The sequence below is a fragment of the Canis lupus genome, chromosome 7 (assembly GCF_011100685.1).
Source record: "Canis lupus familiaris isolate Mischka breed German Shepherd chromosome 7, alternate assembly UU_Cfam_GSD_1.0, whole genome shotgun sequence".
In the NCBI taxonomy this organism is placed as follows: domain Eukaryota; kingdom Metazoa; phylum Chordata; class Mammalia; order Carnivora; family Canidae; genus Canis; species Canis lupus.
In genome coordinates this window covers 61,656,205-61,674,110 of record NC_049228.1, presented here as the reverse complement: position 1 = coordinate 61,674,110, position 17,906 = coordinate 61,656,205, and the positions used below count along the sequence as shown (strand labels likewise).

The following is a 17,906-nucleotide window of genomic DNA, read 5'->3' as shown; positions in this document are numbered from 1 at the left end:
CAAAGGATTTCTGTTTCCTATTCAGTCAGCCAGCCACATTACAGAGAAAGAGAAGCTTCACTGGCCTTTCGGAAATTTTGAACATAGTTTAGGAGCTCCCAGGATTCTGAGCACCAGGGATATGGGGACTTCCATGTGGGGGCTACTGGATAAGTGTTATTAAAAGTCTTTTGTAGTTGTAACATTTTGTGGAAAAAGCAACAATAACAAAATACTCCCAAGAACAGCAGATTCAACTGTACTGGAATTAGCTCTGTCTCCCTAGCAAATGAATGGCCTGCTGACTTGCCCCTTTCCCATGGGTCCCTGGCCATTTTTGCAGCTTATGGCTATTTACTTATGCCTACACTGTGATTGCAGGTGATAACTGCCTCCTTATCAGCTTTTGCTGCTTGTTCTCTAAGCCCTAAGTTTTTCCCAGCCTTTCTTCACTTTTTTTTTTTTTTTTTGAGAAACTCCATTAAGGGGTGGGTGGTGTTTTCTTAAAGATCTTTTCTGATTATTGGTGACTTCTTAAAGGAGTCTACCCATTCATTCATCTAACAGAGAATTATTAAATATTTAATATGGGTCAGGAATAGTGTAGAATATAGCACTAAATAATCAAATATGGTCACTCATTTATAATTTAGTGTGGGATTCTGTGCTTGACTATCAAATGGTCACACAAGTAAATTAACATTTGCAAATTATGAGAACTGCTACAAAGTGTGGATAGAGATTATATCTAGGGAGGCTAACAGAAACAGGTAGGTCAAGGAAGGCCTCCTAGAGGTGTGATACTGAACCTGGGAACTGAAGCATAAGTAGGAATTAGATGAAGGGAAGGGTAAGAGTATTCCAAGCAGAAGAAAAAGCATTTAGAATCACGTGGGGGTTTTACATTTCACATTATAAAAATGATTGTCGGTCAAAGAAAAAACGTGTTTTTTCACTATGGCTGATCGAGAAAACAGTTGCCTATATTAAGATTAAATTTTGGATACAGGTAAAGAAAGCAATGATTGGAGGAGAAAGTGCTCTTTTCCTGATATAACAAACAGGTTGTCACAAATTATACCAAAAAAAAAGTTATTTTTTTCTTATTTTTTTTTTTTTACTATTGCTTATCCTCTAACTAAAATCTTATGGCCCTTTGCCATTCTGCTTTTTTTGTCTTGAGATCAGGGGCTCTTGAGCCTGATTACTCATCAGAATAACTTTGGCCTTCTCATAAACTGTAAGGTCCCCCAACCAATTCCACAACTACTGAATTGGGATGTTGCAGATAATCCATATTTTTAGAAAAGCTTCTCAGGTGACTGTGATCTGAAAAGGATGGGAAACCCTGCTTCACTTCTAGCTGTATGTCCACGAGCAAGTTGCTTATCCTCTCTGTGACTCAGTTTCCTTCACTGTAAACTGAGAATCATAATGGTGTCTATCTCATGGGGTTGTCATGAGTACAAAAAGAGGTAAACAATGCTGACTTCATGTAACATGTCTGAAGAGGAAAGAGCCACTGAAGGAAATAGTGGTTCTAGGGACTTCAGAAACTCAGGATTGTCCTAGAGATAGGAAGACTCCCACAGAGTCATTTCTGGTTGTGAATTCTGAAGTCACTTGGTGAGTTCCTTCAAAAGCTGGGCGACTCCACCACTATCCGACTGGATGTGGTATCATGGATGTCAGGTACAGTTTTAAAACCTTCCTTCATGCCCTTTTTTTGTGGCACAGCCTCTATGCTTCCCACCCCCTTTGGGGCATAAAGCTGTCAATTGTCACTTACCATGAGACACAAGAAGGTCTGTAACAGGCTGGGTCAGAATATTTATTTTCATTAAAAACAAACAAACAAACAAAAAACTAGTATGTGGGTTAGAAGACCCCAGCAGGATGGATCAGAGTCCATTTTCAGTCACTAATATAAGCATCAGGGGATAAAGAGTCCCATCTTTGCAAATACTATCCACAGGATAGTAAAAGCCTGGACTTTCCCCTGGATATCTCTGCCATCAGATTCAGGAGCCTGCCTACGATGGTGCTGTGCAGGAGGAAAGCACAGCCAAGTGAGGAAGATAGCAGTGGAGAGAGTCCAGATAAGGCTGCTGCTGGAAGTTTAGATCTAGCCATTTCTGAAACCACTGTGGACTTTCTAGTGGCTGCATGATGCTAAGAAAGTCTCTTGTTGAAGGCATCTATTTATCTATTGGTTTAACTTTCCATGGAGATCGATTTCTGTCACTGAAAACCCACAGTTTTACACAATACCTCTCAGTGTTTTTCTAACATGTTTGTGTCAATATGGCTTACTCCTGGGTGCTGGGAAGTTGTGTTTGAGGAGAGAACCAAAGATTATCACTCTCTAACAACCCAGAGAAGTAAGAGCAGAGGATAGTATAGTCAGATCCACTGCTTTGGTCCTCCATGTGTTATAATTACTGAAGAGCAAATGTTTTAATGTGTTGAAAATGAATGAATCAGATAAATTTATTATAAAATGTTTAAAAATTGATCTACCATCCCAAACTGCTCAGAAATTTTGCTACTGCCAAGATATGATCCCAGATGGGGGCAGGCCTGTCCCTTTCATTCACTGAACTAATCTTAATAAAAATGTTGTTCCTACAACTTCAGTAAGAACCTTTGTCTTATATTAAAGCTGTACAATATTGTGTTCTATTGTGAGTGGAGCTCTATTCAAAGCTCTCTCGCAAAGCCAAATGCAAACTGGAATAGAGTTACAAACAGCATGAAAAGTTAATGAAAAATCAGCCTGGTATATGCAGAACGATAAAAAATAGTCAAAGAAAAAAAAGTAATTATGTTATGACTAGTTATAGTTAAGACTTAGGTAATTATTCTGAATTTGAAATTTATATAATTTCCCTCCCTCCTTGATGTAATTATCCATTAGACTTACGAATGCACATTTTTCATGTCAAGCTAGCAAGAACTCCACAACGAAGAGGTGAGGCTTCGAGAAGAAGGGGAAAAGGCGAATTTGATGTACATGGAAACAAAAGAGTGTAGGAAAATATCAGCGTTTATTGAACAATCGATCACTGAAAATGTGCAGGCGTGCCAAGGCCATTTTTATTTGGTTAGAGAATAACTTTATTTGGTTATTTGGAAATAGATATGAGCCCAATATATCTCCAGTTTGACTACTCAAGGAAAAGAAATGCTGAAAGAAATGAGTTGTAAGTGAATCAAAATATCAGCATTTTTAGGGCTGAAAGGCAACCCGAACAATTGTATAACTTCCTTATGTTTTAGGTCAGGAGGCACATCCAGGTGGGCCTCAGGCCTCAGCCAAGGCCACAAGCTACTCATGTGAGCTCCCTTGGTGGTCGTCAATCATTATTTTCCTCTCTAAGATATATATCTGTTAGGAAATAATGTACAGTTTTTGGGTAAAGTTCTTTCCTGATACCTATTTCTTAGCATCCTCAACGTGGAAATTCTGCCAAGGGTTAGGTATGTCTGTTCCAATTACACATCCTGGAATTGGAGAAATAACCACAGGATGGGCTCGAGATGACCCACTCGCTGTGACATGGACCTGAGCTACAAACATCATTCATCACCCAACCCCCTACTCTGACAATGACATTTTAAGTCTTCTGAAATTAGTGTTAATTCAGAACCAGTGTCCTGTAATCCCCACAAAGTCTGATTATTTCCTTTTCCCCAAGGCATAGTCACCTGGCAAAAGGCTTTAGTATTCAGTCGCACCCTAGTGAATCTTTTAGAATTATGTGGGCTGTTTAAAATAGAAATTACCTTTGTTGAAAAGATAGTCTACAGTACCACAAAGACAGAATAACATGTCCTGAGTTTAGTTTAACTAAACTGCAGGAACACAGCAAAATGAATGAAGAAGTCTGGGGGAGGGCTAAGAGGTAATGGGGAGAAATGTCAAAAACAAGGGAAGATTTACTCATTTCCCCAGGACACCCTATTAGTTCTCAGAATTGCTGGTGAGCAGCTTGCTCCGAAGTAGACATAAATATTGTGGCAATAGAAGATGCCATTTTTATGCACTGACATCAAGAATATGGTCTGTTAGGATCTGGCAAGATGGCCAGAGTCGGGCAACAAGACTCCTCTTTGCAAGTCACCACTACCATGACATACCTAGGATCTTTGTGTTTCATACTGGGCCAGGCAGGTGAAATATCATGTTGCCTAACCACAAATCCAGTTCTCAGGAATCCTCTCTCCTTTCTGCAGCCCTTGGCCATCAATTACTCACATGAATATTCAGAGAGTACAAATGTGGAAAGATGTATGCCTTTATGAAGTTATATGAGCCTTACAAGGGAGCTTTCTGGAAGGAATGGCAACACAGTTGTTTGAAGTCAATATAATGATTCATGTAGTAGTGCTATTCGCTGTACACACAAAAAAATATAACAACCCAAAGGGTCCCCATGGTCAGAACTGAATAAATGAATATTTAGGAATTCCAGATGCTAAAAATACACCTGAGATCTCATTTTCTTCTTAATCAGAAATTGCTTCAGGGAAGAAGGCTCTTTGCCTTCTGGAATCTAACATCAGCCAAGTTAACTTGGCATCTTGGCAGAAATCAAGGACAACCTGATGCTCGCCAGTTGTAAAAGCATGAAATTTAAATGCAAGAGATACAGAAGAGAAAAGCTGCCTACCTGTTGCTGTGAACTAAAAAAGACTTATGATATTTAAATTTCAATGGGTATTGCCATAGTATAATTTGAATTTGTTCAGATTTTTTCAAATGCACACCTGCTATTACAAGCTCAATCAAGTTGATGTAAAATATTTCAGAAGGATGAGAAATAGAATTAAAACCTATTAGATTTTTCCATTACAACCCATTTTCTATTTAACTACATCACCATTTTCTCAGCCATTCTAGATTGCTCATAACTCTTTATAGCTTTTCCAAAAACATAGCATCTCACTTTTTGAATACAGGATTTCAGGCTGCAGTTATGTCTTTTTCCTTGGCTGTAGGTTATCGGACATACCTTTGATCCAAAGCAAACTGGGAGTCTCTACCTAATTTTCTGCCAGTGGTTCAGTGAATGGACTTCTGATTTCTGTTGATTATTGAATTGCTTCTGGGGATGGATCTAAAATGCAGGCACTGACCCTTAATGTCAATCATAAAATCCTGAGTCCAAAATTCAGAGGCAATTTCATTGTTTACAGTATATTTCTGGCAGCGTGATCATAAGCAGCCTGACTGCTTTATGGATTTGTCTCTCTCCTGAGCAAACTTAAAAGAAGGCTTAGTAAAACCTACATTGGTTTATTGAGTGTGTGAAAGCTGGCTGCTATTCTTTTCTCCTACTCCTAGATATTCTTTGGCTTTGTGCATCTAAAGATTTTTTAAATTGAGAATTTTAGTGTCACCATGTCTTTCTTAGCTAATTATTATGCAGCAGTCAGTTAGGAAACCACTGCAAATATCTTATGATAAAAATCATTTGTATTTTTAAGTATATTTCGCTTTATGAGAAATAAATAGTTGTGTGAGCCTAATTTATATGAACTAATAATTCATGATAAATCAGTTATTAAAATAATTTGAGAGATGTTCCTAGGACTATACAATATATAAATATTTATGTCTATTGTTTTCCATCTGCAAACAACAACTATTAATTGTGACTTTGCCCACACAGTATACAATAAGCATTCTGGAATTCTACATTTATCATTGTAATGTTTTCATTGAGAGCACATTTAGGCATTTCCACGAGCACTGCGTGCAGTGCACAGCCACAGCATGGAAAGCTGGACATTTTGCCTCTCCATCGCTTCCTCTCTGAATATATCTAAACTATTTTTGATGTCGATATCTGGCCTTCTCAATTTTTGAAAAATTAATGAGGAAAATTCTCCCTCCATCAAGATTCTTAACTAACTATGTAGCCAGCAGCCGCCCACACAACAGCTAAATGTCATCTGAAAGAAGAAAATGGCATCTGCACAGGATGATTTTGTTCTTTCTCTGAGATGGGGTCCAAACAAATGGGAAACATCCAGATATGATAGCTGTCTGTGTCACTGATGTCAGCTCTGCTCCCACATTCTTCTTTATTGGCTTTTAAAAAATCACTGATATTGTGGATAATAACTTTTTAAAAAAATATCTGTTTCTTTATTTTAGAAAGAGCATGTAGCACAGGAGCAGAGGGAGAAGGAGAGAGGCAGACTCTACTCTGAGCACAGAACCCAACTTATGGCGACCATTCTGAGGTCATGACTGAGCTGAAATTGAGAGCTGGATGCCCAACTGACTCACCCAACCCAACCCCGTGGATAACAATTTTGTGCTGTGTGCCACACAGATGGACTCCCCTCGTGAGTGTTCTGGAAAACAAAGAAATTTCAAAAGGGTAAAATTGAGAAAATAAGAGAAGTGAGGGCACTGAGTAAAAGAACAGAAGTGTAATAACTAACATACAAGTTAAACCCTTTTTTATTAGATAAAAGCCATAAAATTAAATTGTACTAAAATTTAACTACATCATCACTAAAATGATGCATTATAAAGTTTTGCAGAAGCATGTCGCCATGACAGCGTATGATCATGAACTTTTCTTTCCATGGTATCCTATGGTGGATTCTCACAGGCACTGACGGAATATGTCATTTTCATGGTTACACAAGCTGAGAGGCTGACATATATGCACCTGAGAGAGAAGGCATGTCCTAGTATTTTTTTTTTTTCCAAAATCTCTTACTCGATTTTTTCCACAAGTTAGCAAAGTCCTACCTACCCTGGCCAAAGGAACCACATTCAGGGCACAGCAGATGCAGCAGGGAACAGGCTGCTACTGCCACTCTCATAGATCTCATGGACTAGTGGTTTAAAGGTGGCCAGCACGGTAACAAACACTCCCAATTCACCACCATGAGTGCTTTCATGGGGTAGTACAGGGTGCACATGGGATGAGCCACTTAAATGTCTGAGACACAGGAAATGCTTCCAGAGGCACATGCAGAGGCCTGGGATTGACATGTCTGATGGCCAGTTCAAGAACAGGAAGAAATGTAATACAGCTGGAGAATAAACAGAACATGAGCAGACATGAACCTAGAGAGGTAAACACGGGTCATTTCACAAAGAGCTTTGACAGCCAAATCATGGAGTTTAGGCCCAAGAGCCCATGGGGCAGGGATGGGTGGGTGGGGGGAGAGCGGAAGAGCCTTCACTCAGGAGGAGGAATAAGGAAAGTGGATGCATCCCAAATGGAAACATAGTCTTTAGGGGAGGCAACTGCCTCAATAGTGAAATGGGACAGACATTGGAGAAAAGTGAAGAGTTCGGCTTTGTATATACTGAGTTTAAGGAATCTGCAGGGCATTGAAATACAGCTGCCCAGGAAGCAGATGGCCCTGTAGAAACTGTGGGGAATCAGGTTACAGATGGAACTATACAAGAAAAGTATGCAGAGTGACAAGAAAAGAAGGCCAAGGGTGGGGAACATCCACATCTAAGGGGCAGCCAAAGAGAGAACACAGCCAGAGAGAGGCAGGAAAACTCGAAGAGTCTGCCCTCATGGAGCTTAGGAGAAAAGTGGCATTTGAAGGCTGCTACTATCTCATGCTGCTGAGAGCCCAGATGAGGACTGGGTAGGACTTAGAGGATGGTATGGCAGGCAGGTTACCGGGATTAGTGGTTGATGGGGGCAGACCACAGTGAGGGCAGGGTGAGGAGAGAGAATTAAGTGGAGATGGTGATTCCACAAAATTCTTTAAATAAGTTAAAGGGGAGGAAGTAGACTAGGGGGAGAGAGAAACTGTGGTTGAAAGACTAGACATCTGACTTGTGTTATTTTAGATGGATCAGATTGAACCATGTAGAAATACAGATATAAGGATGTGATGGAGAAAGCGATGAAGACACTGGAAGAGAGAATACATAGAGGACAGGGGAGATCACTGAAGAAGCAGATGCACTGGCGGACAGAATCTGAGTGAGATGAGAAGGAGGAAGATGGAGGAGAGGGATAAGGAGGAAGTAAGAAGCTGAGAGAAGAGCCAGAGATGGCATGGAGGTAGAGAAGCCTACTTCTGTTAGTACTACTGTTAGAAGGAAGCTCCGAGAGTTTCCTTTGATGCTATCACTTTTCTGTGAAGGAGGAGGAGGGGCAATCTGCAGAGAGACATGGGGAGATAATGTGCTGGGGGGGGGTGGCTAAAGAGAAAGTAACATTTCGGAAACTGTCTCTCTGGAAAACAGGAGAGAAAAAGTTTAATAGGGAACATAGGATTGCCAGGCATCATTAAGAGCCCATCCATTTATCCTGTACTAAACTGTCTCACGTAATTTTCTATCACAATCTGTAGTTGCCAGAGATAAAAACAGACAACCAGACTGATCTTGAGGAATGACACCATGAAATGCAATCCTTTGTGAACAGTTAGTTGATGAGGCTTCTTCACAACCTGAGCAAAACACTCCCACAAGAATATTTAAATTCATTATGTGACTCGATGAAAAGTGTATTTTTTTCCCCCAATACTGAGCCTAGAAGAGTTGGAGAAGTTTGGCCAGTGCATATAACTATTCTGTTGGGAAGATACAACTCCATTAATGTGATAATCATTAATTAAATGATTTGGGGGTTATACATATATCTCTATGTGACTGTTTTGCATGATAGTCACTCAAAAGTTGTTTGATTCTTCAAAAGAGGCAAAATGAAATATCTAGAGCTACAAAGTTCACAAACAGTACTGGAAGGTTATGATGACACCAAAGATGGATGTGTTGTGAGTCCTGCATAAACTGTCTGCTCTTCTATGTTTTTGGAATCTCATTCCCAATTCTTTCCATTGAAGTCTTAATTGGTGTCTCCTATGCTCCAGGCACTGTGGTCCTGACCCCCAGCGGGCTTCCAGCTGGGGAGATGAAAGCAAATGTTTACAACCTATGTGATTCACTCCATGAGACATGGAGCTAAAAGATGGTGAACAGTAAAGGGGAGACCAGCGATTAATTCTGTTTGATTAGCACAAACATATTTACTTTCAATCTCATAAAAAATTCAGTATCACTTTTGATAATCTGTGACTCAGGGAAACAAGAGAAAACACTTAATGAAAACTAAATCATTTTATTTAGAAACAATCTCTGCTTTTTAAGTCTTACAGCTCTTTAACCTGTGATGAACTGGATACCATGAAGCTTTCCACCCAACCTCTTAGTTGCTTGATTTACTCTTGAAAGCTACAGTTGAAAAGCAATGTAGAATACAGTGCTCCCAAAGACATTGGTTCTGCTCTGGTGAACTTTCTTTAGAAGTCTGGGGTTGTTACAATACTAAAGGTTTTCTCTTGCTCAGGCAGATTTTTCAATCCAGGAACAGAAACCATATCCTTGCTCCTGGTGATGCATCCGGTTGCTGGACTTCTCTACTGGATTTTGGAATGGCTATGTCCAAGACACTTTAGGAAAGAAACGAGTAATTCAAGTATCATGAGTCCTCTTGGATCTCAAGAGAAAGGCAGGAGGAAAAAGCCAAAAGGGAAAGGGGAAAAGTAGAGTATGGAAAATATGCAGTTATCATGAATCATGTTTTAGTGCCAGTTTTGTTATTTTCGGCTACACAAAATTAAGCCTTTCAGTTGCTCCTTTATAAAAGGAGGAAGCTGGGATGAGATGATGTTTTAGCAGTTGAGTTTATTTTTATTAGGAAAATGAGAAATTTTGGACTAGGTGATATTATATGCCAAATCAATACCAATAGGAGTTAACCTGCCTGTCGCCATTAATTATTTAGTGAGTGAGGTCTTTACACTCACACTCAAAGTCCACACTAATGACCTAGTAATTATTTTAATTGATTCTCAATGAACTGCTAACTACTCTGTTGGCATACCAATAAGCAAGAAGCACTGTGAGAACAGGCTCTGGGCTCTATATTTGTATCTTTCTATCCATAATTCTGAACAGAAATCTGTGTATCCAAATTAATATTTCTGTATCTATTTTACAAGATTTATCATTGAACATTAGTGGTATTTTAAGAAGTCCTAATTTTCATTTGTGTGAAAAGAGAGGATATAATATGGAATCACAGAATCTTGAAGGGGATGTTATTTTGAAGAACATGCAATTTGAGCCCTTACAGAAAAACTCTCAAACATGCAAACAAAGATTTCATACAAGAATGTTCTTAGTAGGAAGTTTTGTGATGGCAAAAAATTAGAAACAACTTTTATGCACACCATTTGGGGAATGGACAAATCAATTACGGCATATTCACATGATGAAATATTATATGGTAGTTGGGTTAATGAATTCGAGGTGTAATATGTAAATATAAATAAATCTCAGAAACCTCATATTGAATGAAGAGGCACATTGCACAAGGGTATAGCCTCTCCAAGCCACACATTCCTAACCTCAAGGAAGACATTCCAGGATATCCCTGGAGAAAATCTCCACTAAACCAAACACTGTAACTTCTGAAAAATCCAAAATTAAGTGCCAGCCTCATTTGCCTTCTAAGTTCAGTTGAGCGTGGCTCTTGGTATGGGTTGACTCATTCAGCAAGGACTTGTTGAGCATCCACGACATGCCAGATACCGTTCTAGACACTAGGGCACAGCAGTGAATGAGGCAGCATCCTGCAGTCCATGGCATAAATGCATCAAAACAATGAAGGAGGATTGTTCTGTGCCACCTGCCCCTTTGCCCTCCCCTTAGAGATGAATAAAGCTAATGGGGTCCTTCATGAGGTTCCTTTAAGCTCCAGTTCCCATTTTGAGAAAGATGGCTACTTACTGAGGGTGGGAAAGAAGATGAAGATGTGAAAGCCAGAGTGGATTTGTTAGGACGGTTTGAGCCACAAGTGACAGAAATCCAATGTGAGCCTATAGAGGTTCACAGTATGTCACCCCAAAGTATGCCACTTTAGTATACTGACTATTTTGAATTAAAACTAACATATGGAACAGTTGGCGCTACAAAATTGTCACTATGTTGTATACCTGGGACTAATAACATTGTAGGTCAGCTATACTTCAATTTAAAAACGAGGAAGAGAGCAGCCCAGGTGGCTCAGGGGCTTAGCGCCACCTTCAGCCCGGGGTGTGATCCTGGAGACCTGGGATTGAGTCCTGCAACGGGCTCCCTGCATGGAGCCTGCTTCTCCCTCTGCCTGTGTCTCTGCCTCTCTCTATCTGTTTCTTGAATAAATAAATAAAATCTTTAAAAAAAAAGGAAGAAATAGCTGGTGCAGGAAGGACCTTCCACGGTTTCCCTGAAACCAGAAAATATAACTCCCATGCAAAAGGTACCCTCCCTGCACCAGGAGGGTAGAAGTCACCCTTACCACCAGAGTTAGGGAATTTAGGGCTGAGAAGATCATATAAACAAACATTGTTACATCTTCATCGATTTACTACCCGAGGCCCAAACCCTTTTCTCTTGTCAATTCTTCACAAATTTATTGTCTAAGTTATAAAAGCTGCCTTCTTGATGCGAGGTACACACACACACACACACACACACACACACACTGGAATATTACTCAGCCACCAAAAAAGAATGAAATCTTGCCATTTGCAACAATATTGATGGAACTAGAATATATTATACTAAGCAAGATAAGTCAGGGAAAGATAAATACAATATGATTTCATTCATATGTGGAATTTAAGAAACAAAACAGATGATCATAGGGAAAGAGAAGGAAAAATAAAACAAGATGAAAATAGAGAGAGAGGCAAACCATAAGAGATGCCGAACTCCAGGAAACAAAATGAGGGTTGCAGGAGGGGAGGTGGGTGGAGGGATGGGGTAACTGGGGGATGGGCATTAAGGAGGACACTTGATGAAATGAGCACTGGGTGTTATATGCAACTGATGAATCACTAAATTCTACCCCTGGAAATATCACACTACATGTTAACTAAATTGAATTTAAACAATTTAAAACAACAACAAAGAATGAACTTAAAAATAAAGCTGCCTTCTTTGGTCATTTCTTTGAGTCTCATATTTTTATGGGGTTCTAATACAGATGAAATTCAATTTTTTTCTCCTGTTAATCTCTTTAATGTCAATTTAATTATTAGGTCAGCCAAAGAACCGAGAAGGGAAGAATAGAAAAAGTCTCTGCCCCTACAAGCCATCTGAAGTACACCAGGCAGCAGCAGTGTTGAATCTTGGAAGAAGCTAGTTCAGGAACCCAAACACTTACTGAGGCTCTGTCTACAACTTACTCTTCTCCTCCTGACTGCTTTTTTCTTTCTCTCTCCAGCTTAGTATCTTCAGCTCCTCTGGCCCATGTGGTAGGGAATAGTCACATACACTTCTGAATTTTGTATCATACGGGTTAGGCACTTGAGCCCATTCTTCTGGTATTGAAAACTGAAATCCCAAGAAAGGGAATCATTGTCCAAGCTCGCATCGGCCACCCATCCCTTGGACTAGTAATTTGCTGTCACCATGATGTGTGGTATACTATAAATGATGGACCCAGCATCGGCTAGGTGCCTGTCAATGGACAGATGAAGTTCCATTGCAATATTGCAGTTTCTGCTATAACTCCATAGATAATGTAGGAGAGGAAAAGGAGCCCCTAAAAGAAACAGAAGCAGGGGACAGTACTCTGAAGAGGGTAAGTGCTAAGCTAAAGCAATAGCATTATTCTTTACCTGTGCTGAAAACATATTTGGAAACAAATATATTAAACTTATTACTAGATTTTTAAACATCTATGATGTTGATTCAATTGACACTGTAGCAAAGGTTGGCCACTGAATATTCAATTTCAGAAAATTTTAAGCAACTGTGACAACCAATACTGCTTCATTTCTAGTAGTATGGCTTCTGGAGTATAAGGCAAAAGCACCCAGGAATACAGGAGACTCAGAAGGCTTGGGTTAAAAGGCCAGGCAAAGTCCCCTGGGAGAAGCAGGTTACAGGGAGTGGGGTGAATAGGAATAAACACTGAATTTGGAGGGCACTAAGGGGACATAATGAAGTGAGGACTGAATCAGGACCTGAAAGGTAGGGAGAAGGGGTAGAGATACCCTGGTGACCAACATATAAGTTTCCTTACCTCAAGATGCTTATACCTTATTGAGAGAAGTAGACTATATGTAAAAAACATAAAACATGACTACAGGTGGGAAAAGTGCCATAAAGCCACATTACAGAATAATAAACACAGGGCTGGGAGAGAAAACATTGGAGGATATCTATTTTACACAGGATGCTGAGGGAAGGTGATAGTTCAACTGTACCCTGAATAATAATAATAATAAAAAAGCCAGCAATGGAAACAGCCAAGGAAAACATATTTTAGGAAGAGAGAACAGCTAACACAAAGGCCTTGAAATGGGTAAAAATCACATAAAAAAGACACTATACGGGGCAGCCCAGGTGGCTCAGCGGTTTAGCACCGCCTTCAGCACAGGGCCTGATCCTGGAGACCCGGGATCGAGTCCCACGTCAGGCTCCCTGCATGGAGCCTGCTTCTCCCTCTGCCTGTGTCTCTGCCACTCTCTCTCTCTCTCTCTGTCTCATGAATAAATAAATAAAATCTTAAAAAAAAAGACAGTATACGGAGGTATCCAGAGATGAGCAGAGGGAGCATGTGCTCATTTGATTTTTTAAAAATGGTTGTAGGGGTGCCTGGGTGGCACAGCTGGTTGAGTGTCCAACTTTCAGTTTCAGCTCAAGTCACGATCTCAGGGTCCTGGCTCCTCTGCACTCTGCATGGAGTGTACTTGGGATTCTCTCTCCCTACCCCCCTCTCTCTGCCCCACCCCATTGTGCTGCCATCCCCCTTAAATAAATAAATAAATAAATCTTTAAAAAAGTGGTTGCTATCCTCATCAAAAGTGGAAGAAGTAAATCAAATGAATGATTTTTTTAAAAAAAGAAAAGCAATTTTATTTTCCTGAGTACATGATTGACTGTAAGCATAAAGTCATTCCATGTTGTAAGTAGCTTTGCTCCATCCAGTTCAGGTATACAAAGATCCCCTGGGAGAAAATACAATTTCAATAGAGCAACATCACAATCAGGATGAACAGCTTGATTGGAAGAAAAGAATATACTTTCTCATCAGAGAGGCTCCTGAGAAAAGAATTATGTCAATCCAATCTAGTTTCAAAACTTTATATGCCACAAAATATACTTAGTTTGAAAAAAAGCAAGATCAAGTCTCCTTAAAAATACCAAAGCATGAGACCAGTTTGCTTATGAGGTCCTAAAGCAACTGTCAGAGAAAAAACAACAATAAGGTGGCTCTACTTTGCCTGAAACCAGAAGCTTGTAGCTACTATATTCTACTTTCATACACATGTACAAGGGTTAAAACATAACCTGGACCTAATGGTGTTTATTGTGCATTAGCAGAAGAAAATATTAAAAATAGCTATTTGTTTTGGCTCTGGTGCCGTTGATAGTAGCATGTAGGATCAGAACAGAACACTGACCTACAGGAAGTCCACATCACTGACCAAAAGGAACATACTTTTCAAGCTAAGTATATTGGATATCAGTCCTACAGAGCCTGGATTGGTGACCATGAGTTTTGAGAAGGTGGGATTATAGCTATATGATTCCTTCCTATGCTAGCTATGATAATTCATATGTTAGCTATGATAATTCTTAGATTAGATGCTAATGTTGAACCCCATACTAAATTCAGATATCACTACTTATTTATTTTCTTATTTTCTGTAAATCAGAAAGAAATTAGTAGAAATCAGAAAAAAATGTCTACTTAAAAGTATGATAGAAAAGTCAAACAAGTTTCTGTTTAAGGTAATCATACAAAAATACTACCAATAGAAAGTCAAGAAATTATTGGTCTTGGCAAAGCCATCTTGAAAAAGAAAAACAAGGCTAGAGGCTTCACACTCCTGATTTCAAACTATATTACAAAGCTAAAGTAATTAAAACAGTATAGTACTGGCATAAAAACAGACACATAAATCAATGGAACAGAATAGAAAGCCCATAAATAAACCCATGCCTACATGGTTGATTAATTCACAACAGAGGAGGCAAGAATATATAATGGGAAAAAGATAGTCTCTTCAACAATTGGTGTTGGGAAAACTGGATGGCCACATGCAAAGGAAAGAAACTAGACCACTACCTTACACCATACACAAAAATTGACTCAAAATGGGTTAAAGATCTAAATACGAGACTTGAAACCATAAAACTAGAAGACAACAGAGGGTGGTAAGCTCCTTGACATACATCTTGGATGATTTTTTAAATCTAACACCAAAATCAAAATACAAAATAAAAATAAACAAGTGGGACCATATCAAATTAAAAACCTGCACAGCAAAGGAAACCATCAACAAAATGAAAAGGCAACCTACTGGGGCACCTGGGTGGCTCAGTGGTTGAGCATCTGCCTTTGGTTCAGGTCGTGATCCTGGGGCCCTGGAATTGAGTCCTACACCAGGCTCCTTGCAGGGAGTCTGCTTCTCCCTCTGCCTATGTCTCTGCCTCTCTCTCTGTGTCTCTCATGAATAAATAAATAAATAAAATCTTAAAAAAAAAAAGAAAAGGCAACCAACTGAATAAGATAAAATGCTTTCAAATCATATATCTAATAAGAACTCCAAAATATATAAAGAACTCAAACAACTCAATAGCAAAAAAAAAAAAACAAAAAAAAAAAAACAAAAAAAAAACAACAAAAACAACAAAAAAAAAAACCAATAATTTAAAAAATGGGAAGATCTAAATAGACATTTTTCCAAAGACATACAGATGGCCAACAGACACATGAAAAGATGTTCTACATCATTATCCTCAGGGAAATGAAAATCAAAACCACAGTGAGATATCACCTCACAACTATTAGGATGGCTGCTTATAAAAAGTCTAGAAATAACAAGTGTTGGCAAGGATGTGGAGGAAAGGGGACATTTGTTTACCACTGGTGGGAATTTAAATTGGTGCAACCACTATGGAAAACAGTATGGAGGCTCCTCAAATATTTAAAAATGAAATTACCGTATGATCCAGCAATTCCACTTCTGAGTATTTCTCCAAAGAAAACAAAAACATTGGTCCAAAAAGATACATGTACCCCCTTGTCCACTGTAGCATTATTTACAGTAGCCAAGGTATGGAAAGAACCTAAATATCCAACAGTGAACGAATAAAGTATATTCCTCAGCAATAAAAATAGTGAAATCTTGCCATTTGTAAAATGGATGGACTTTGAAGGTATTAAGCAAATGAATTAAGTCAGGAAGAGAGAAGTTAACACTATATTATCTCTCTTATATGTGGAATAGAAAAAAATTAAGAAAAACCCAAACTCACAGATACAGAGAATAGATTGGCAGTTGTCACAGTTGGAGGGGGGGCTGCAGGGAGAAAAGAGTTAACTGGTTTTGTTTTTTGGTTTTCTTTTTAGTTTAAATTTTTAAAAAATGGTCCTGAATACAAAATGCTCAGAAGTTGTTTAGATAGATTTTTACAATGTTGGATAAATCCAGGGAACAATTTTAATTTGGAATAGATGAGACTAAATTTGATTCTGGAAAATCTCAAGAAAAGAAATAACATAAGCTATTTGGTAGGATCTGTTTGATTTTCATTACGTTGCATATTTAAAATATGTATATATAACTTCACTATTTCATAATGGATTGCGGATTATATTTCTAACACAGGTTTCATAGAAGAATAAGGTACATCATATTTTAAAAGAAATAAAGAGTAAGTGTTAATGGTTCAGAGAAGAGGGACCTGGATCATCTTCTCACAAAGTAGTTAAAAAAGCTAGGGTTTCATTTGCCATAAAAATGATCTGGCCATGTCATGGAAGCAAGGTGAGCCAGTGCCAGCGACACAGCTAGGATGAGTAAGCATAACTTAAGGAGACAAGTTCTGACTTAACATATGGAACTTTCTAAGGAGGTGGCTATAAAGTTGAGTGGATGTCTTGAGGAGTAGTAGATTCTTTGTCCTCAGAAATACTCAAACGCAGTCCATGTAGTCCTTTGGCTGGATGTTGAAGAATCAAAAGAAACGTTATGTATCCACCCCTACACCAAAACTACTGAGCACCTACCATACACATGTCCCATGCTGTGGAATGGGGACACCAAGGTCCCTGTTTCATGGAGCCTGTAAAACAGCACCCGATGCAGACAATGAACACGTGAACAAATAACAAAACGAGGCAATTGCTGCTTATGATCATTTCTGTGATGGAAGTGAATAAGATGGGGGTTCCTGACTGATTGGCTATGGGGGTGCTTGGCTGATTGGCTGCTTTGATCAAAGCAGGTGACATCTGAGCTAAGCCAGGACAGGTGAGAGTTGGGAGAAGAGCATCCCAGCTTCTGAAATGGTGAGAGTTGAGAGCTCGGACTTGGCAAAGGGTTTGGTGTGCTGGGAGACGAGGGGTGACACCGGAAGCACTTTGAGGGGAGGGTGAGGCAGTGGAGGCAGGCAGAGCACACAGCTCTGTGGGTCCCAGGGAGGATTTTTTTGTTGAAAAGAATGAGATATAACCAAAACATTTTAAACAGGAGAGCTATATAATCGATTTATATTAAAAAAAATAGATCATGTACAAGATGATCTATAAATTCTTTTCTAAAGCTGAGATTCTGACCTTGTTATGATAGGGTCCTCACCACATCTTATTGCACATACAAAACACTTATGTACTGTGCCTTTAGGTATTCTATTTAGCACTAACATTCTACCTAGAGGAAGAAGGCACCAAATTGCAGATTTCAACAGTTAGCTGGTGGAAAGTGACCCATTCTTGTGATTTATCCTGAACTGGCCTTTACCATTACCACATCTTTCCTGTAGATATAACTGTTCTGCTCTGGGTCCTCTGTGCCTGCTAACCCTGCCCCCACCCCTGCACCACCCCTAGTGCTTCTATTAGGTCAGCAGTTCCATAGCT

The 17,906-nt window shown here is 39.3% G+C and overlaps 1 protein-coding gene and 1 long non-coding RNA gene across 3 annotated transcripts in view; both read right to left on the bottom strand.

Moving 5' to 3' along the window:
* The window catches only part of CHST9 (carbohydrate sulfotransferase 9), a 234,385-nt gene that overhangs the window by 171,791 nt on the left and 44,688 nt on the right, over positions 1 to 17,906 (bottom strand). The gene's annotated exons all lie outside the window — the stretch shown is intronic.
* On the bottom strand, positions 13,896 to 17,834 carry LOC111096789. The gene is made up of 3 exons (XR_005362543.1): positions 17,604 to 17,834; positions 17,055 to 17,110; positions 13,896 to 13,983 (listed from the first exon to the last, which is right to left on the bottom strand). It is a non-coding gene; the product is annotated as an uncharacterized LOC111096789 (long non-coding RNA).